This window comes from Pogonomyrmex barbatus, unplaced genomic scaffold, assembly GCF_055798465.1.
Source record: "Pogonomyrmex barbatus isolate J1 unplaced genomic scaffold, ASM5579846v1 scaffold2, whole genome shotgun sequence".
In the NCBI taxonomy this organism is placed as follows: Eukaryota; Metazoa; Arthropoda; class Insecta; order Hymenoptera; family Formicidae; genus Pogonomyrmex; species Pogonomyrmex barbatus.
Window position 1 is genome coordinate 8,089,876 of NW_028297116.1, and position 21,882 is coordinate 8,111,757.

At 44.1% G+C, this 21,882-nt stretch overlaps 1 long non-coding RNA gene across 1 annotated transcript in view; it reads right to left on the reverse strand.

Moving 5' to 3' along the window:
• Nucleotides 1–456: 456 nt before the first annotated feature.
• The window catches only part of LOC148936620 (uncharacterized), a 164,555-nt gene continuing 143,129 nt past the window's right edge, over nucleotides 457–21,882 (reverse strand). Inside the window, exon 3 of the long non-coding RNA XR_016139108.1 lies at nucleotides 457–1,112. This is a non-coding gene — a long non-coding RNA (uncharacterized LOC148936620). The remainder of the gene's footprint in view (nucleotides 1,113–21,882) is intronic.

Consider the following 21,882-nt stretch of genomic DNA (forward strand, 5'->3'; position numbering starts at 1 on the left):
TTTGCATAGTAACTCATGCAGTCAGTAATCAATATAATGATAAGTAAAGAGCATTATTAATTTCTGCATTTTGTATTTTTGCAAAGCTAAATTAATTATTCAACAAATGAGTATATATGAATATATATATAAAATTTCCAAGTTCGCAACAGAGACTGAGCATGGTCGTTGATGTATAATGCGGTTATTACAATTTCTTGAAATTCCGTAAGCAGAAATTTACATATAAATAGTTTTTATCTAGAGTTAGTCGGAAGTCTTTCCAACGTGACTTCTTCTTCGTTGCTTCGTGACAGTGGCTCAACAGGATTGTTACTGGTTGCTAGTTCACACCGATATAATCAAACCTGTCCATCTCGCATGAACTACGCGCACCTGTTTCTCCAGATTTCTCCATTCTCTTAATAGAGAATTTTCTTTATAGATGGTACTTTTTCTGATTAAGAAAAACTCAGGTTACATTGTAAGAATTTATTAAAATTGCAATCAATAAGCCAATCAAACATGATAAAGAAAAAAATACCATGTATACAAGAATCAATCATATAAGCAATAAAGAATTTTTGTCAAACCGTTTTATAGCTTCAAATTATTGTACTTTTAAAATGTCTCTTAAATTTAGATGGCGCATGATTTTTGCATCCCAATAAAGTGCAAGATTATAAAATATGGATCTCCTTTATTCTATTTACATTAATGTTTCGTGAATTACAACTGGAACTGATGCTCAAGCCAGAATCAAAGTTAGCTATCTACAGACCTACGTCAAGATCTTGCTCTTAAGTATTCCGAGTGCATCGGTCGCGTTATCTCGGACGTTATCACGTCGGGAAACTCCGGATAGGACGCGACAGGCACGCACATGCGTACCCCACATGCAGCCTAGGGGCAACTAACGCCGCGTGCAAATACTAACAGGCTACCGGGTGTGGTCTCGACCATGGAAACGTGATCCTCGTGGCAAACCGCTGTTTACGCAGATAGAGAAGTGGCTCTCCCTCTCTCGAGACGATGTTCACAAAGTTGATCGATGTGCGAGCAGTTAATCCCCCTGTTCAAGACGCGGATGTCAATTCCTTCCGATCGTCACCGTGGACAGACAACTTCCGCTTCTGAAGCATGAAAAATTTCGGATATCAGAGATGTCGGGACCAAAATGTGATAAGAAAGGATAATTTGGAGACTTCGAGGAAGTTTAGTTTAGGTTACAAGTTATATATCATTGAAGTGACAAGATTTCAACATATGTGATCAGAGATACGTAAATATCTAATCTCAGTTTTTTAGATAAGATACCTTTATGATACTATACATTATCTAAACCGAAGCGAAAAGAAAAAGAATAAAATTTTTTGGCTATATTAATAGGAATAAAATATTTGTTTAAATTAATATATTTAACTATTATTGATTTAGCGTGATAATTATATATTGCGACATTAAAGATTATATCACTGCACGATGGTCCAGCGAAGTTGCTCGGTAGAGGGGAATCGTTATACGCTTTTCACGACAGGAAACCGTCTGTTTGTTGTCTTAGGTCGAGTCCGAATGAAACGCGAGCGCTTCGATGCCGGCAGCGTTTGGAATTTCTTGGTGTGATCCTAAAGAAACATACGAGGCGCCAGCCGTTATGAACGGGTTATGAGAAAACAATAGTTTCCGATAGATAGATAGAGAAAGCTGAGCACCTGTGATTTCCAATATTGCAAGTTGATGTTCTCGCACTTCACGCTGATGTACGATTTATTTCCACGTTTGTATCTAAATTAACTCAAGCAGAGTTATCAATCGGCGAAAAAAATCCAATGTTATAAATCAAATTCGTATTTCAATTTCGTATATCGTTCAATAAAATATTCTTTCAATAAAATCCGGAGAATATTATTTAATCTACTGTACTCCATCTATTCCTTGTAAAATCAAAAAGATTAATTACTTAAAGAATATTAGTAAAAGTAAATATAATATAAATAATTAACGTAAGTAGAGACATGGATAAATAGAATTATAATGGAAACTTTCCATTTCATCAATCGTCGTCTCGCCTTTTCCTTTGCGGATAATTGATTATCTAATATCGCCTTTCACAACGAAGCGTTTGCGTGACTGAACGTTGACACGAAAACTATGCGCCAGTTGTATAACCCGAGATAGTATTACATATCTCGGAGATCCCATAGAAATCGTCTTCGCGGAGACGGCTGTGTGTTCGATACGCCTATCGGCGTTTTCCTCTAACTTTCTCCCCCGCAAAAATCCCTTCTCTCAGATTTCCTATATTTTCTCCAATCTCTCTTATCTCCGTATCGTCAGCTTCGTCGTGATCCTATCGAGAAAAAATTCGGAATGGGAATTCGGCCAGGGACGAACTTTTGTCAATCTAACGAAGTCGCTTGGATAAGCCGATTATTTTCTTTTCCTCTCCAGCGAAGCTGCCGCTTGATATATAACGAAATACATCTTGCTGCACCAATAAAACTTTCACGGGACTCCAATAAATTGATTATATTCGTAACAAATTCTATAATTGATTACATCTACAATTCATCAAATAAGCCCGATCAAAAGTAACCTTTGCCATTAAACATGATTTCAAAGTGATAATAGTCAAATTTTAGCAGTGTTCAATAATGTTAAATTTATTACAGTCTTTCTTTTTTACATCGATATTCAGTTTTCAGTCGATATTCCCCATACAATTTCTATCAATAAAGATCTATTCGAAAGTGGAACACGACTAGGTTCATAAATAAAAAACAAAAGGGATCAACACAGCTGTTGAGACAAGGGCACAAGATTGCCGTTTACGTGCTACGGAAGGATCCAGCTCGAATTACAACGCTCGTTACGAACCACCGGCGTCTCGAGTTCCGGAATGCACTTTTAATGAGTTCTCTGCCATGGTCAATTAGTTCTGAACTTGCGGCCCTCGCAAGACCGGAAGATTTGGATCGTTTGAGTATTAAAACTTGCTCTAATACGGTGAAAATTGTATAATCGTTATGGTCCTTATGGGTAATCTTATAGAAAGACAACGCAATCGCATCTGAGTGAACATTTAATTTGTGCCGAAAAATCTTTAATAAACTTTCACGTATAAAAATTAAGAATGTTAATATTAATTTATTAATAAATATTAAAATTTATTTTTCTTCTTCAATCAATTCCAAAAATACTTACTACAAAAAATAATACGTTTATATAACATTAATTGTATGATTAAATATCGGTATAAAACACATGTTGCGCAATTTTTTATTTTATATTATGTATTAGGTATTGATCAAAATATAATTATAGTTAATTTCGAAATCAAATCGACTTAAATATTTAAAACGAGCGTATCAAGAGATCAGACTTTATCATAGCGCATTTGTTTTTACTCAGATGGCAAGAATGGTGCTGTTCGTAGAGGAGAGTACAATTTCACGAATGTCAGATAGAATACGAGAGCGTGCAAGAGGCGATTAGATATCGTAGTCACGACCAATAATGCTTTTACGGTAGCAAGTAGGCCGACCATGCAGAAGAAAGTAGAACAACGACATAAAAGTTAACGATCCACAAACGTCTGGAGGCTGATGAGAAATGCCAGTCTCGAATATGAATGGCGCGGACCTAATGGAGTGCAGGTAGCTGATAAGGTTGAAGTTCTTTCATTCAAATTGCTTAGACGCTATCGCGTGAAATGTACTTGTTCCGCACGTTTAGGACGATATGCGATCCGAGAAATGGGAGCGGCAGGGATAATTTATAGGAATGCACTCTGACGACGATGACGAATCGAACGCGGCGGAATGCGCTCGATGTCCGCAATTAGGGTAACGAAACGACATCGGCGAGAGGACATATGCAACATTAGACATATATTCGGACGAACGAAAGCGAGAGCGTAGATCGACGTAACGTCGATCTTTATCACCTAACAATGAAGTAACGAGGACCATTAGCTTTTTGCTTTATTGCGTTTATTGAGTTCCTGCGTCGCCGACGACACGAGGGATCAAATAACCCTCATTAAGATAAACGGCTTAAACAACGCACGAATCGCGATTTATAGCATAGGACAAGTCGGGCAATGGCCTGAGTGCCGCCAGAATGCCGACATGTTATCGATTTCTTTCGTCAGCATGCAATCGGCAGTTATAATTAAGGCTATCGATTAACGCGAGCGTCTAATCAAATTCCTAACTTTTCCAGGAAGCAGCCATGATCTATTCGCCACGGAGGATTGCGAAACCGTTACCATTATAACACGAATGTGCTTTCTCATCTTATTTAATCCGACACTGATCGCCGAGCAATCTATCAAGTGTCAGCTCTCAATATATCTCGCCGACAATCTATACTTTATTGGTCGCACTTTTATTCAAAGTCGTCCCATGTCGTGTAACGGCGAAAAAATTTACGAGAAAAAGGATTAATGAATTCTTTTTAACAGAAATTTGTGTGTTCACGTGATAAGAATTCTTAATGTCAAATTTAAAGATATTAATTTTATTCAGTGGCACTTTCATACAATAAAATACGTAATCATCCGATAATCAGCAAATAAATTACTTTTTCGTTATTTAGGTTTTTTTTCTTTAATAAAAATATTTTACATGTCAATATAATTATCTTATTGCACGAGATATAAAGGTATATGGATTTAAGATGTCTTTTATTGATAGCTATTTCCGTCATCGAAGTCGCTTCTTTAGAAAAAGCGACGACTTCTCAGAAATTATAGAGACAAATATATATGAGGGTATCGACAGCGGAAATAGACCAACTGATAACTGTAACACGATGCACTCAATTATATCTTAATTTCATTTTTTATGTCCCTTACAAAGTCTTAAAAAATTTATATGTTTTACTTCAAACTTTTAAAACATTCAATAATAATAATAATAATAATATAAATTCAAATCTTTACATAAATAGGAGAGAGAGAGAGAGAGAGAGAGAGAGAGAGAGAGAGAGAGAGAGAAGTAGTTCAGTTTCTCAAATCTAATTGATTTAAACCAATATTTTCGTCTCCCGCCATTTTTTCTCTCCCTAACAAAAAATGCCCAATAACTCTCATTTCTTATCATCATATTTGAAAGGAGCTTGTCATCATCTAGCCTAGCTACCCATTATAACGATCTCGTTTCAAGATATACATGATATTAACGTAAATCATAGACAGTTGACACATCTATGACACAACGCGAGCTGTAATTGCCAGTTGAGAATCTTGTTCGAGGAACAAGCCGCGAAGTTACGGTTTATTCGAAAAAATGACGCTTGTAGTGATGCAGCGAGAGCACCGGGCCCTTTTTTAGGGGCGGACGCGGTAAGGAGGAAGGGGGACAGTACAACTAACGACGTGGCAGGTCGAGTAAATCAGAAGGGAGAGTGACGATAAGTTTTTGCTCGTTACAACCGGCCTGGGAAGCTCATTACGCGGCTCCCGCGCTAACCCCACCAGAAGGGCGAGATGAAGGTGGAGGATGCGGGATTGGAGGAAAGGGCAACACGGAGGCAGGCTTCGACCTTTTCGCCCTCGACCAGCCGGCCGGAGTAGTGCTCGGGGAAGGGGAAAGTTTCGCGTGGGTTTGTTACTCCGGAGTTAGAGCTTTCGATGGAAACTAGACGAGAGACGCCGTTGCTGCGCGTGGCTTCCCGCTGAGTCCAATTGCTAGAAATCCCTCCTAAAACTATGGCTAAGCGAAAAGTATAAAAAAACCTGGCGGGAGATTGATGCGGCACGAGATACCGAACGCCTCTCGTCCATCGTGAGAGCGTACAACGTAATCGTGGCGGACGGAAGCTAGAGAGAGGGTGAGCGTACTCCGTAATTGGATCTATCCGCTTTAAGGTAAACACTAACATAGCCGGCTCCCCAACAATTAGCAGAGTAATCGGGCGGAAACACACTATGCCTACTCCCAGGCGTGCGTAACGGCAACATGCTTTTTTACCGCAATTACAATCCTACATTTGTAGGATGTTCAAACGTGATGTAAGTAAAATTACCCTCCTAATCGGCAGTATCGTAATAATATTAATGCTGTACGAAACGTTGCGAAATCAACGAATATTTATCTTACATGAATTACATTCATACGTGCGTTTCACCCTTGGAATTTGCAGTAAGAATGCGGACTTACCGGATTGACAGAATTCTCGCGGTGCGAGGCACGACGATGGAATCAGCGAAATTCCGAGATCAGCGCATAGGGCCGTTAAGTGTACAAAGTTATCACACGTTCCTACCGCACATTGGCCAGGTTCCCAGCCTAAATGGGCGGCAAAATAAATTTAAGCGGCGATACCGGGCTTTCCCGTTCGCGGTGGCGAAGCCCAACGACGAACACTTATCGTCGTTGGCTTTAACGTAGGCCGGAGTCGCGTCCAATTATGTCCGAAACCAGTTTGCAGGAGGGGGTTGTCGGAGCCAGCCGGGACTGCCAACCCGGATCAGTGGCTGGCAAACGGCGAACGAGGAGCCTCGTGTACGAGGCAACGACGTGTTTCTCAGGGATCACGCGCGCGGAGTGTTCCACCGTGAGTCGTTACTTTTAATTACACGGAGGAAATACCCGGCGGTGTCGCGCGAGAAGCCACGCCGGTCTTTTCTATCGCTTCCCTCCTCCGTCAGATAAGGCGGCTGATAATTAGAAAGTATTGCTCCCCCTGCGCGACCCGGCAACGGAAACTACCTCTCGCCAGGAGGCTTTTCTCGGCGAGATGCCAGATGCATCCTTCTACCTCATCCTGCCGGCGCAACATGTTCGTCTGCCAAAATTTATAATCCATTTGATAGTCGATTAACTCCTTTCGTTTCTTTCGCAATCGGAACATTAGGAACATACTTCGAAGCGGGACTAATTTTCTACGTAAACTTCGATCGTTCTTGATCCTGAGGAAAATAATGTCTGGCCGACATCGAAACTCAATTTGGAATATTCAAGGAACTTTCCTGATTTTTCTTTCTATTTTTCTCTTAACTACGAAAGTTTGCCAGTGTTACGAGAAATCAGAAAGCAAACCGGGAAAGCGTTTCAAATTTTATTTTATTTAGTTGTAAAAATATTTTTTTCTGTTTAAGTTTCCTCGATCTCGTTCCTGACTATTATTGCCGGAATGAGAGTTCAAAAGTTGTTCAAAGTTAATTCTTTCCTTATTTCTTTCCTATTATCGGAGGATTGAGTGTAGATAAACTAATAACACATACAATATTATTGGCATAGTTGTAATAAAAGTTACAAACAACTGACTACGCAATATAAAGAAAATGTGCAATTTTCCGCGCAATAGCCGTTTCCACAGCGTACAATCAAATACCTACACACATCCTTTCGCGTCGGGCGGCGACATAAAGGAAATAAATTGCGGCGCTTTTGCGGAGCGTGCGACAAGGATCGATCGATCGAACGATCGAAGGGAGTTGATATAACGGGCCTTCTTTCCTTCCCCGAGCACATATTATCGAAACGTAATATGATATTTTCGCAGGAACGCGTCGCGTCTGGCCGCGACGACGAGCGCGGCGGTCGCAAACACGGTCCCGTTGTCTTCTAATCGCTTATGCACCCTAGCTATCTCCACACGATAATAACGGGAGCGCGCACCTGGCGCGCCGCGCACGCGGGAGAAATTGTCGGCCGAGACGATGCGCCGAGACGACGTACGCGAATAACCAAGTTTCCACCGCTGCCCGGGACGACGCCGCGACGCGACGCCGACCGGTCTCCACGAACTGGTTACCAATTTATAGCGTTTGTCCGTCGGTCGGACGGTGGTGTGTACCCGCGACGTGTCTACACGCGTTCACTACAAGTGTCCGACACGCGTAGTCCATTAATCGGGGAGACCCCGCTGCTCGCGGTGGCGAATCGTATCCACCGGTTCTCCTCTCTTCCAACCCTGGCCCGTACCGTGGCTGTCGTGCTGTCGTCTCTTTTGCCGCTCATTCGTACCCCCGTCCTGCTAAAACCATCGTCGTGGAAACGCAAGCCGAGCGTATGTTTTTCCTGAAACTTGAGCGGTGTTAAAGGTCGGATATAGATGGCTTCGAGGACGTGGACGCGGAGGAGGAATGGCAAAGAGAGAAGGCAGAGACCTTCGTCTACGTTTGCGAAGACGGATTTTCAGGGTACACTCCCTCTCTCTCTTTCTCTCTTGGTACATTCCCCAGTATCGTGCAAATATATCTCGTATACCTGTCCCAAGATACACAGTGGTTCTTTGAAACGACTCAGGCTCGGCTCGCTGTTAGCGAGCGCTTAGAAAATATCAAAATGAAATTTCGATGTAAATTAATACGGACGGGCGGAAACGTATCGATAAATGGATAGAGCCGACTGTACGCGTCCCATCGCGTCTGTGATTTACGCACTACAAATCTTCCGTCCTATTTCGGCCCGAACCGAAGAGATACGTAATGGACCGCGCGCTGGTCTCGGGCGCGACAACAAATAACAAATCATAAATACCTAAGGCGGCAGAGTTAAAACTGCGCTTAAATCTCGGAATATAATGGACTTCCTGCGGATAGCTGCTTATTATTAATGACGTCGCGACACACGGAGCGTTGTTTCTAATGGATTTTCCGAAAAAAAAAAAAAAAAAAAAAAAGATTTTTATGACTAGCGTTAGGCGCGTCGTCGTTTCTTCTCTTCTCCTTAGACGGTGCGTGGCTTCAATCTCCGCAGCTTCACTCCGCAGCTTCACTCCGTCACTCTGTGCGTCTTACCCACGGTACTTTCGTACGGAACACGTGGCGAGCGTCACTTTAAACAACTTTCTCTCCATTCGTCTCTCGCCGATGGCACGGGATGTGACAGAGGCGCGCCTTCTTTGCGGCGTCCCAGTGCCCTTCGCGTCTCTCATAAAGGGTCTAATTGTTCGGAGGGCTCACCGAAGAAACCGAAGGAAAAAAACGGCAGCCGGCGGTAGTAAATTATATCGTCCGAGATTCTCCGCTTTTGATTTAGTTACTTCCTGTATCGAGTGAGAATCTGGCCTAACGCTCGCGGCATTAAGATTGAACGGGAATATACGTCTTCGTTAAAGAAGCGCCTCTCTCAATATAATACCGTGCGCCTATGTCCGCGAAATAATCGAAATACTTGTTCCTCGAGATATAATTGGACACAGGATTCGATCTCGCGCGGCAAACGCAATAATGCGTTCCGCGAATAATATATTGCATAAATCTTCCTTCTTTCCATCTACAGTTTCCTCCTTAGACCATCGGTTGCCTTTTTCAGAGAATACACATTCTTCTTGTCGCGACGAGAGAGACGGCACGTAAAGCGAAACGGTGTGACGCGCACACCGTACACAATATATAATTATTTATCTACACCTATGTCATGCACACTTTCTACGAAGGCGCAAAGAGCGGGCGGATGGAGTTTCATTTTGCGCAAGACGCGCGCCAGCGCGATAGCAATCCTATTATTACCGCATCGCACTTTTCTATTAAAGAGCACATCGTATACGAGCGCACGTATCTCGATTACGTTCGACCGCAATTTTTCTCGCACGTGGCACGGCCTGCCCACACGTAGCCTCATCTCGCATCCACCCTCGTGCCGTGCTCACTTATTATTATAGTTCCGCGTACGATCGATCTTTTATCAAGACCGAATCGATCTACCCACAGCTGGATATTGATCGTTCGCCGCGTGATTTACAATCGGCACGAAGTTCGACGATCTCGTGCGTGCCGCGAACGTGGGGCCCACGTTGCCACGGCGGTAGATATTTCGCGAGGTACGTTTACACGGATCGAGGAAGTGCGATAAGCCCCGCGGACAGTTATCGCCGGCGCCTTCGAGCGCGAGCGCCATGCGAGAAAATACACATGGTGTGCGCACTCGTCCCATAGGATGCCCCGAAAATTACGCATTTTGTACAAATTTAGGGTCAACTCCTCTCTGGAAAAAAAAAAATTGGTTCGCTATAATCTTTCTTGTAGTTGCCAAATATGTTAAATGTTAAATTCATTCAAGTCATTGGCATTGAACAAATCACAAATTTCTCGAAATAACATTTATTAAAATCAGAGATGTTATCTGCACTTTTCGAATTTAATCAAACTTTTAAACTTCCAATCGTTCCAATTCTTTCGTTTCAACTCTCAAACACTATTGAATTTTTCGTAATAAATGTCATTTTTCTTCTTTCAGTTTTTATTATTTATACTTTCCGTGCGGAAGAAAGTAGCACGGATTTCTCGGACACGCTGTACAATGTTTCTATTCGCCACCGCGGCCGTCACTTCCTGGCGCGTGCGCTGCCGCAGCCAGGTCGCCGGCCTGCTCCGGAACCCGGACACCGGCGACGAGGTGTGGGATGAATGGCTGCGTTACGCTCCGTAGCCTCCGTTGGGGAGACGTTGGCATATCTCTGCCCAGGGACGTACAAAGTCCGGCAGTTTTACGATCATCCTGAAGAAGAAGCCGGGTTATCCAGTTTCCTCTACGACGAAAAATTATTCGAAGTCATAAGTTTCCCCATCGCCCGCATATAGTCCTCCTTTATATCTTTTCCTGTGTCGTAGCTGATAACAAATACGAGGTGCAGATAGTTTGGTGGCTACACATTCCATAGAATAAATGTTATCGTCTTTTTTCAAACATAATATATATTCAAATATAGTTTCCCTGAAACTTTATCGTTTATCCTATCTTTATCGCACAAAAATTCTTATATTACCGATAACATTAATGCTGTTAATTTAAAAGCGTCTAATTCGTTTAATTCTTTACGGAGGAAGTCTTTAAAATTTATATATATAATGATAAGTTTCAATCTATTTATAATCTCACTATATAACGAAGCCGTTTTTTATACCGTTTTGAGTCATTACTAAAACTTCCAAGCAGGTCTAGACTACACAAGCATGCCTCAGGCTTCAGGCCTATGGACGCCTAAGTACCTCACTAGCTCAACATGTGGTCAGAAACCACAAACTCGCACGGATAAGCGCCCAGAGCGATATATACTTTTTCTAATGTTCGTGGAATCGTGCTACGACAGAGAAAAGAGAAACGCGAGAAAAGGAGCGGAGACCACGGACTGCGACCGCTGAATATGAGTCAGCCGTCGAGGCCTCGGCTCATAATTACGCTCCAATTGTTGCCTCTCGGGTCTGTTGCGAGAAGAGGAACATCTCGCACCATCGCCAGGACGAGTTTTAATGCGTCTGACCGCCCCCGCGGTCTGTCGCTCTCATTTCACATATATTCGCCGCGTTCTCTCTCGTGAAGTACTGCTTTTTCACTCGTCGGTGACTAGCAAAAATTGCAACCCTCACGGCCGCCCTCGAAAACGGCCAGCCCGAAGAAATTACTTCCTGGGAGGAGAGGCACGTCCTCCTCCGCCGTCCTCGCGAGACCAGGAGCGCGGCTGCAGTAATGAGAAGAATTTAAAGCAGATATTCCTCGTAAACATCGACGAGTCGATCCATCCTTCAACTGTCGGAATGATTGATCAAGTGAATCTAGTCCGGCGCTTCTTACTGCGGATAAGACTTAACCCGTTCTCTGCCTCGGGGCAAATCGATAGGCCCTTTATCTCTTTGATGGATCGCTGATGGGATCTCGCTATCGTCGAAAACCGCTCATTGTCCGCGTCTGACCCTCCACTGCGATACATTTATGAAACATTGATCGATCGCGATAATACGGATCACTTGCTAGGAGCATCGATATTAGTGTTCTCTGGCTTCCAGTATTACTGTACTGTTGCTTACTCGGCAAGTTTCCCTTTGTCACTTGTGTTACAACTTCAGTTAGCACAAGATATCTATCTGTGAAACAAGATAAATTAATTTACTATCGTTCTGTACATATAATATAATTATAAGATAATCGTAGGATAACGTAATTTTGCGTATAATTAGCGTAATTCTTCGATAACAATCAAGTTATCGAGCAACAAATTACTTTAATCTCCTACTTGCATTACAATTTTTTTTTTAATTAAGCCATAAATTGCAAAAGATCTTCTTATCTAATATACTGTATTAATCGAGGATATAACAGGAACTAATCTTGCCAATGCATTTGTAGCTGATAGTTCTCAGCGAAAATACATTTAGCCTTCCGCAAACGCAATTAAATGCTTAATATACCGCCGAAGCGTGAAATTCACAGGGAACCAATTACAAATGATGCCGTAATGACATTAATGCAATAAACGGAATTGCAAAAAAAATTGCGGTGGTGCTTACCGCGAAAACCAGACATATCCCGACGCTACATTAACACATATCCCGACGCCGTCCATGGCCAGCATTGACCACTTAACGATACATTATCGGGCACTTCGGACTCTCTTCTCACCTCGCGCCAAATCGCTTGAGCATGAAATTGCGAGCGTTCGAAGTACAATCGCCGCGGTCGTCATTAAACTTTTTGCCGTAAAACGCTCGACGCTGACGCCGGTCCCGGGTCTCTCATCACCGTCATCGAAAATCTCGCGCTTTTCGCGAAAGGAAGGGGAAGCCCGAGATAAAAAAAAAAAGAAAAAAGAAAGAGACAGAGGGGGAGAGAGTAGCACGCGGCGATTTTGTTCTGCTCGCGCCCATTATTCCGGCCCATTGTTCCGCCCTGATTCTCCCGCGCGCGCACTCGCGCGGATATATAATATCCGCGCGACGATAAATCCCGCGCCGCATGCTGGTGTGCACCTATTCCGCCGGTGTGCCCTATCCCGACCATCCCCTGAAGGGATCCTCCGCGCGGCGGTAAATAAAATCGGTAAGCGCCGCGACGATTTACGAAGGTAAAGGATGAGGGGAAGAGTGGAGCGAGGGGAGAGAGGGAGGGGGGGGGGGAGAGGGGCAGTAAAGGTTTCCGCTCGATCGGCCGTAAGTGCGGATGCTCGATGTACCGATATGCCGATAACTGGTGCTTCCTTTCTCCATCTTTGCCGATAAGTCGTTAGTTTTCCGACGAGCCTCTGTCTCCCAACGAGATAGACCTTTTATCACCTCTTGCTCGAATCGTCTGAATATATATATATATATATAGTGTTTATAAGCACCGGATTTTATTGTTCCTCTCTCTCGCGCGCGCGATCGAGACGTCGGAACCATTAAGCCGGAGTCGCATATTTCGAGCTATGAGGAAAGTGGACGTGTGGATAACGATCGAATAATGGAGACCCACTGTCTCCTCGTTAATGCACGCTCGTCTCTGATTTATACGTCGACAAACATTCTCTGGTTGGGAAAAAAAATATGACAACCGAACACGAGGACCTCGCCTCGGGATGATTTAGTTACTTTCCGTTGAGTGTCCGTCGTGTTTGATCCGAAAAATCAGCGATCGAATTCGAGTGAAGCGCTATCACGCTGTAGACGATGGAAAAAAAAGTCCTTTTGGATTTGTCATCGTAAACAAACTCGTAAAATAAAACTCGTAAGCGCATTTTAGATACTTCGACTTTGCTATTGCCGAAGACCATAAACGTCCATCAGGACTATAATTTCACCGGAAAATTATAGCAATGTCATGCTCCTCGGGAGTGCTCGGAAAAGATTAACGCTCGTTACATCGCGCCGCAATAAAGAACGAGAAACCTGTGAAACCACATCATTCCGGTCCACCACAAATGTCCTTTCATACCGGGACGAAGATTTTTTTTATTAGACCTTTCGTTTCACGTTTACCCCGCTCCCCGAGTCCTCGTGAAGTGTCTCGGCGCAATGACCGAAGGATCCCGCGAGGTCCTCATTAATCTCTTGTCGCCGACGAAGAGTAGGAGGCGTTGACGAATCTCGAGCGGGCAAAGTGTACATTCTCGTTACCTCGTTCTCGGCTGTGTCTTCGTGGATGATGATCGGAGACTGCGGGACCGAGGGGGAGCACATCTTCTCCTCGTCCTCATCCTCATCCTCCTCCTCCTCGTTCTCGTCTCTTTCTCCTTACGTCTCGCCTTACTCCCAGAGTGGGCGAGAATTACAGGCATTGTGTGCGCTGGCCGTTGCGGTAATGCGGTTCGCTGATTTATCGCGGAGGTGAGCCACGAGGAGGTGTAGCTAATTGTTCTTGCATGCAGATCCTCGCCGTAGCGCGCCTCGGCTCGTTTCCTCGTCGCGACGCTTCGAAATTAATTGTCCGCCACGGTTCTTTTCACCTAAGTCTTTCCCTTCACCCCTTCCCCTTTATCGCTCCCGCCTGTCGCGCGCTATCTTGCCAGCTCTTTTTTGTATATTTTTCCCGGGTCCCTTATCATTCCATGCCCTTCCTCAGCGCAGCGTCGTGTTTCACGGTCGTCGTCGACCAAACCTTTCGCGCTGACCTCTGCACCTCGGCAGTAACGTATTTATTACGACACGCTAGAATTACATTATGTAGATATTAATCTTCAGAAAGCTACCTTTGATAGAAAAAAAAAAACAATCCGCGCGTAATCAGTCGTGGTATCGATTAATAATCTCACAAGAGCGCGCGTACCTTGTATAATTGTACCTATGTATAATTCAGAGTTCAAAGATTTATTTCGTGTACAAAGATTTACTCCTTCCGCAAGAGTTTATTTCTCAACTGCATACCACTTTCATCAGCTGTTTCTCCAGTATTTACTGCGATACAAATAATGCTCTCTTATCACAAAATATTTATCGCTTTCGCGCAAATTAAACAAAAATTAAAATTTGTTCTGACATAAGTTATAGCGCAAAAATTATACGAAAATTATACAAAAATTATGCACGATAATTATTTAGATAAATAGATAGGTGAAAAAGTATCAAGACGAAGTTGCAATGAATGAAAATCTCCCACGGTATTTCGTGCACATCTGGAATTAATAAATTAACTGTCTAAAAGGAGAACTCGTCGGCGCATTTCGTACTAAATATGCGCCGTTTATGGGCCGCAGCCGCTCGTCAACTAGACGAAAACGCCCAATTTTTCTCCCGAGTGGATACAGCCAACTTGCGCGCGCCGCGGCGAGTTGAAAATAGCAATCGGCGCGAGTCGGAATCTTGGAACGTAGTCGTCGTCGTCGTCGTCGTCGTCGTCGTCGTCGTCGGCGTCGTCGTCCGGCGACCCATATTAATGGAGCGCTACGAACGCGGCTCAAAGTCGGGGACCATAATGCCCGCGTGATATGAGGAACTCTCTCCTCGCGGATACGCGGTTTGCGGCGCGGCGAACGACGTCGTTCCACCGCGTCCTCCACATTTCGTACCGACGAATGAGGCCAGCCAATGCCGCCACCGGTCGAATCGTCCCCATATTTTTCCGCGATCGCGACAACGGCGAAAAGGAGCAGTCGGACCGGTCGGTCGCACCCCGGTGCGAGCCGGTCACCGCAATTATGGCGAAAACGAGGGAACGAAAGCGACGTCCGTTCTGTGCAACGAACCCCAGCAATTTGTTTTGACGACAAAGCACAGCAGCAAAACTTCTTGGAGACGATCCAACGACTCCGTCATTCCGTCTCTCTTTCTCTCTCTCTCTCTCTCTCTCTCTCTCTCTCTCTCTCTCTCCCTCTCTCTCGAGAGAGAGGAATATGTACTTCTCGCCTTCGTTCCGTCGTACATGGCATAGCGAGACGATTCGTTCGAGCTCCACGATACTCGCTCCTTTTTTTTTTTCCTCAACATCGTCCGTCCTTGTCTACGTGGTTCCGCGCGAAACCGATGGCCTCTGTTTGTCAAGAGGCATCACGGAGGAGGCACCCGTTTGTCAAGGGGATTACACTCGGCCCTTTCTCGCCGCCGAGAAATATTAAAATTCCAGCGTATCTTCGTCGAGCGTGGCGCGCGCGAACCCGCCTTCGTTGTACATACATCTCGCACGTCTGCACGGCCGCCCGAAGCCGTGACTTTTTTGTACCCTCGGGAGGGATACTCCGCCCCGATGCACGTTTCACTGTCGCGTTTATATAACGAGGTCTCGTTTGAAGGCTCTCCTCCGCGACGTGATGATATTCGATTATCCCGATTTTATTGCGCGCTATTAAGTTTTTGCGGAGATACTGTATGCATATCAAGTTCCCGGTATCGTTACGTTGTCGTTTCGCAACTTGAGAGCAAAAAGGCTGATCTCTCTCACCCTTTCTCACCACGCGTTAAATAACAAATGAAAGATTTGCGCGGATTAAATCCGCGCTTTTCCATTTATCACCCCGATCAATCCGCCGTCGGCGATCTGTCGGGCGCATTGAGATCGGTGATCGATCGGTCGATCGGTCGATCCTTTCTCTCAGTTCGCTCACGTTTCCCGGCGTGGATTCCAGGCTGCGTCGAGCAAGCCGGTGAACGCGCGCGCGATCGAATAGCGGAAAGAAAGTCGGCCGTGTGCGACACACTCGGCGCTCGTTAACTCCATTATTTATTCGCGCACGGGTCGCGGATACATATCGACTTTTGCGCGCAATTTGTGCCGCCGGTAGCGAGTGCATAAGCCGGAGGTAAAACGGCCGAGGAAACGAGAGCTCGTTTTTCCTCGGACGAGTTAATTGACTCGACGTGCTCGCTCGGAATAATAAATAAAAGCAACCAAACGGGACGTTACGTCCACCTTGCGACATTCTAGCGCGCGTGCCGTGTGCCGTACTGTGACGCAGAAAGAAAAGAGAAATAAAGAAAAAAAAAGACTCGCGCATATTCGCGACGCCATACACGTGGCGACAAAAAAAAGAAATACGAAGAACGCGCGGTCTCTCGTTCGTCCGTGCGTTGCGCCGTGCGATCGCATCTTGAAATGTTGACTCTCGCGCACTCGGCGAAATAATTTATCAGCTTGGAATTCCGCCTAGCACACACGATTGTTAACATCGGCGCGCACGCACACGCACACGCGCACGCGCGTGTCGCGTACCGCGTGCGTGAACGAGCGGCGCGCGAGCGCGCACATTATGCGCCTCGGTACCGCGTAATCGTGTTTAATTTGAAGTGACATATCTTACGTTATTATCTCGCATATTACAGGAAACGCGCTACCCGCCATTAAAACAGCAGCGCGACCCGATATATTACGCGAGACCGCTCAAACGGATGACACTTGCATTCTAACGTTAACTAGCTCGGTCTTACCGCTGCCATTAACCGGTTCCCGGACGACACATCGCAAACGCCCGGCAAATACTCCGATTTCCATGAAGCCACACGGAAAAATGTTTTATCAAGCATTTACCAGTTATACCCGCCCTATCCGCAGGTAACTTGCGCAGTAATCCACGTACTTGAAATCGTCAGAGATCAATATCTCCGCGTATCGATCGAAAGTCTTTACGGAGATCTCCCTGTAAGAAATCGTTTCCTCTCCGGTCGCATGTCGATCGATATGGAAATGCCGTGACCCAACTGCAACGTCACTTCGCGGTGTGCAGTCGCTACACATCCCTTTGCATGCGCGTGCAAAAGGGAACAGAGCGTACGTCTGTGCATACGATCGTTATCGAAATGCAATATCTCGAAATTAACTGCGGTAATTATTTACACAGTGCAGAAACTACACCGTCATGAAGCATTCATAATGTATTGCTCGAATTAAATTATCCTTCGTCGAATCTGGTAATAGGAGAAGGAGAATACGGTGATAACGTATTAATTTTTTTAAGTTAATGACAAATACTGATTTGATGTCCAATTTGTTAAAAATTTTGACATAATTTGTTGTAATGATTTGATTTTGAGAAATATAAATTTTTGAGAAATACATAAGTTTTTCCAAAATTATATTTTCAAAAAGTTGTATATATGTATTTATCAATTTTTCAATTTATAAGCAAGATTTAATAAAAAAATTTTGAAAAAATAAATTATCTTTATATTATCACAGAAATTAGAAAAAATTAAATCTTATCTTATTCTCCTTTCCATTACACATATTATCTTATGTGTATGCGCATGTTGTTAAAGTTTCATCGGTGTCGTTGCTGCATGAATATTTTCATACCTTTCAATCCTCCTATATGCATACAGCAATGATGTAATTAAAGCACAGAGTTAAGCGACTAGCAGCATTCTCGAGACACCTGTTTGCAAATAAACAAAGATAAACAAAGATTTCAGTAGCTTTGAAATAAGTGATTAAGAGAGGACTTGCTCCAAGAGGATTGTTCCACACAATTCAGCTCCCAGCGTCACCGGTATAACGACAAGCGTTTTCTTCTCCCATGATAATGGATAGCTGGCGATGATGTTTATTCCAAAGGCTGATAAGACGCGGCCTGCATTCTCGAGAGCGATATTCTTGGCTAATTGCTCTCGAGATAATGCAACTGCCTCGCGGAGGATACCGCGGCGGATGCCGCTCGAGTGTTCGTAGATCCGTCTAAATACTTTAAAAGAGTTTCACTGAATCCGGCTATCCAAGTGGATATATACCCAAGAGCGGGAGGATATACCCTATATAAAAGAATCCATTATCGCGGCAACTTTTACAGGCGCTCCGCGGTGGTCCAGAAGAAGTTATAAGTTGCGCAATCGGCAGAAAAGAGAGAAAAAAGAAACGGAGGAGAGACGGCTCGAAAAGTCAATTAAACGTTCACAGTGTTTACTCTCGATTGGACGGTAATAAGCGCGCGACCGAGATAAGTTATGGCTTTGAAATAAGTACAAAGAGCAAGCCGGTCCTCTCGTAAGTAACTCGTGACGCGACATTTGATTTGGATTAATGTATTCGTACCATTATGACCCTAGTGACGTTGTTACGAGCACGGGCGACGAGATGATGACTCTATTTATGAGTGATTCCGTTTTCCTACAGCCGTCAAACCTTTGTTGAATAATGGATAGCATCCTGACGTCATAGACATATAATATTCTTGGTATTCTCTGGTGTTATATGTCGATGATATATCGTATTATTCACGATGATGTAAGATGTAAAACCGAAAGCTCATTAATTAATTTTGGAGCAGTTATCAAAAATATTATTGTATAGTTTGCTTCGTAACCGTTCTTGCTACCTCAAGACAGAAATATGTATATATGTATATCGTAGCTAGGAAAAGAAAATGTTGGAGAAAAAAGACGTTCCCCCAATTTATCGGGCATACCGCATTCATCCACGTCGTCGGCAGGGAGTAATTAATAACCCGTTTAATCAGGCCTATGCGCGTTGGATCTCCAGCGAAAAAAGCGCATCCGTAAAAACGCACTGATTTATAGTCAGGCGGGAGAGACAAAATAAAAGCGTCCCGAGGAAGCGATGCGGCCTGGATTGATTGACGTTAAGTCGACCGGCTGACTCGATTATCGTTCGTCCCTGGTCATTAAGAAGAAACATCGTCTACTCCGAAGTAAAACCTTCACTTACGCGGATTAAGATAAGTAATTATGTCTTATGCTTTCAGGAGGTTTCCAGATTAATCGATTTCCAGCGAAAAATCGGATAATCGACTGCCGATGCGCGCGGACCATTAATTTTCGTATCATCCCATATTAATACCCACCGCTTTCATCGACGGGCGGACGGCAATGCTGTCCTGGCGCATCTGAAGCGTTTTATTTCTACATGGGAATCATTAAATCAATTAATTGCCTCATTACAGTAATTAATCGTACGCTGAATTGAGCAAATGAAAAATATGAATTACTCATGTAGAGCGAATATAACGATACCTGCGTGATTGATGATGCCGGCATTCGAACAATCTATTCTAGAAATATATATCGAATATCCAATGCCCCGTTTTCATTGCTCTTTCGTTTTCGTGCACTTTCGATTCTCGATATAGCGAGAAATGTGGGACAGTCCAATAAACTTCTCTCCGCATCTTAATTCGATCGCGACACACCTTCGCGCTGATACGGTGCTTTTCCCCGATATTCTCGTTCTCGACGAACTCCCCGGACTTGCCGGAAGTTCTTCGCAACACATTCAAGGACTCCCATTGTTTCGCAAGGCGCAATACACGGGTCTGCTGCCGGTTGAGCAACTTGCTCGCCGCAATCTCGCCAATATCGTCCGAGTTTGAGTATTACTTCTGGGAAACGTCAGTTTGCCGGAACTCCGCGAGAGGAGAGACCGGGGGATTCCGGTTCATGGAACGAGATAGGTCTCGCTCAATTTTCATATGGCTCCCGAGAATCTAGAACCATGAATTTCACGAGATTTCATGGCCGGTGTAACTCTTTCGAGGAATTAAATTCCACGTGAGAGAGGCTTCTTAATACCGTGGCTGTAATTCTTTTATATCCATTATCAAAATTATACGCTTGCCACCGCCGAGTATCGACCACCCGCAGTCATTCGACAAATCACAACGGGTTGTATTGCCGCATGGGAAAACGAGATTGAGGCAGGTCTCGAAGGTTGCAAGCAATTTCCGTTAGCATAAAATTAATGTCTATGTAATTTTAAGATAATCCTCACCTAGTCGATATCGAGTCACTTTTGACCCATGAAAGGCCAATGACAATGACAATGACCAATGACAATGAATATGCCACAAAGTGAATTAAATGTATGTGACACAGCAAAATATTTATGTACAGATGCATGGTATTTAGTAAAATAATTCTAAAGTATATTGAAAATTTCAATATGATAATTAGTAAGTAAAAAAATATCGGTTCTTTGCTGTTTACGATTTATGATCACCTATTTGAGGATTAAATAAGAAACTATTAAATTTTATGTGTCCTTTGAGGTTATAAATCTAATCTCAAATATCATAAAATCATCTATCGTATTTTAGAAAAACTCGTTCACACATTTGTATGAATATGTAGAATCGGTAAATAAAAAAGATGGGTTTTACGATCAATGTCCGATGCGAATCTGTCATCAATATAGTCATAATCGATGGGAGGCTTATTCCTAAACTTATGTTGAAACCAAAGACAAATTATCACATAAAGACATCGATCTTCTTGATTGATGTTCATGGATAGGCCAGAACAGATGCGAGCGGCCATTTCGATAGGCGCAAAAACGAACGACGGAAACAGAGACGAATGAAAGCGAAATTTCCCGAGTATGAAGAAAATTTTTTCGTAAACCAATGCGTTCCTCGCTGGTGAGCTGGAAAACGTACACCCATTGTACATTCGTTGAGAAGCGAATTAAGAGCGAATAGATTTTTCCGTCTATTCCTGTCTCTTTCCTTTAAAAGCGAGAGAAAGAGAAAGAGAGAGAAAAAAGAAAAGAACGCCGGCATCACGATAGGCAGACAGAGCACGCGTATACGCCGGCAATGCACAAAGGGCCCGGTGTTACCCCGGCGCATTGTGCAACGGTCCCGCAATCCATTGCGAGAGCCACGGGACTGTCAAGAGAGCAGTTCCTGGCCCTCTCGACTCTAAGAAAGGAAGAAAAAAAAATAGTGGGGCACGAATCCGTTCCGCCGGCCACACGACTCACAAGCGACACGGCGTCAAGGTAGACTGAGCACCGGCGACAGAGCGAATCACATCGGTAAGAGAAGGATAACGACTCCTTCCACAGATTTGCAGCTGCTAGTAAATAGAGCGGTCCTCATCGGTGGCGCGAAATAAACGAAATCTGCACCTGCGATGTGAATACAGGTCGGGGGTGTTAGACGTGGGATTTTTTCGAGACGGAGAGAAGAGATATCGATGGATTCGGCCATTCCACCTCTCGACTCTTTCCAACCCCGTCGCCTTTACCATTCTTTCTTTCCCCTCACCCCGATGAAGAGCTATCACCGAAAGGACAGACGGACTTCGGACAACCCCATCCGTCTATTAATCCGACCTTTTGTACCCACTATCGATCACTCCCTCTGCGCTCTGGGGGGCACTACGTATCTCTTCAAACCCTTCTTGATCTTCTTTATTCTCTTGCCACATCGTTCAGATAATTTCAGGTAAAACCACACGCTGGCGTAACCGAAAATCCCGCGGCTTGGGTCGGGAGCCGCAGGAGGCACTCGTCGGTCGTGTATTAATTATGTTAATTATGC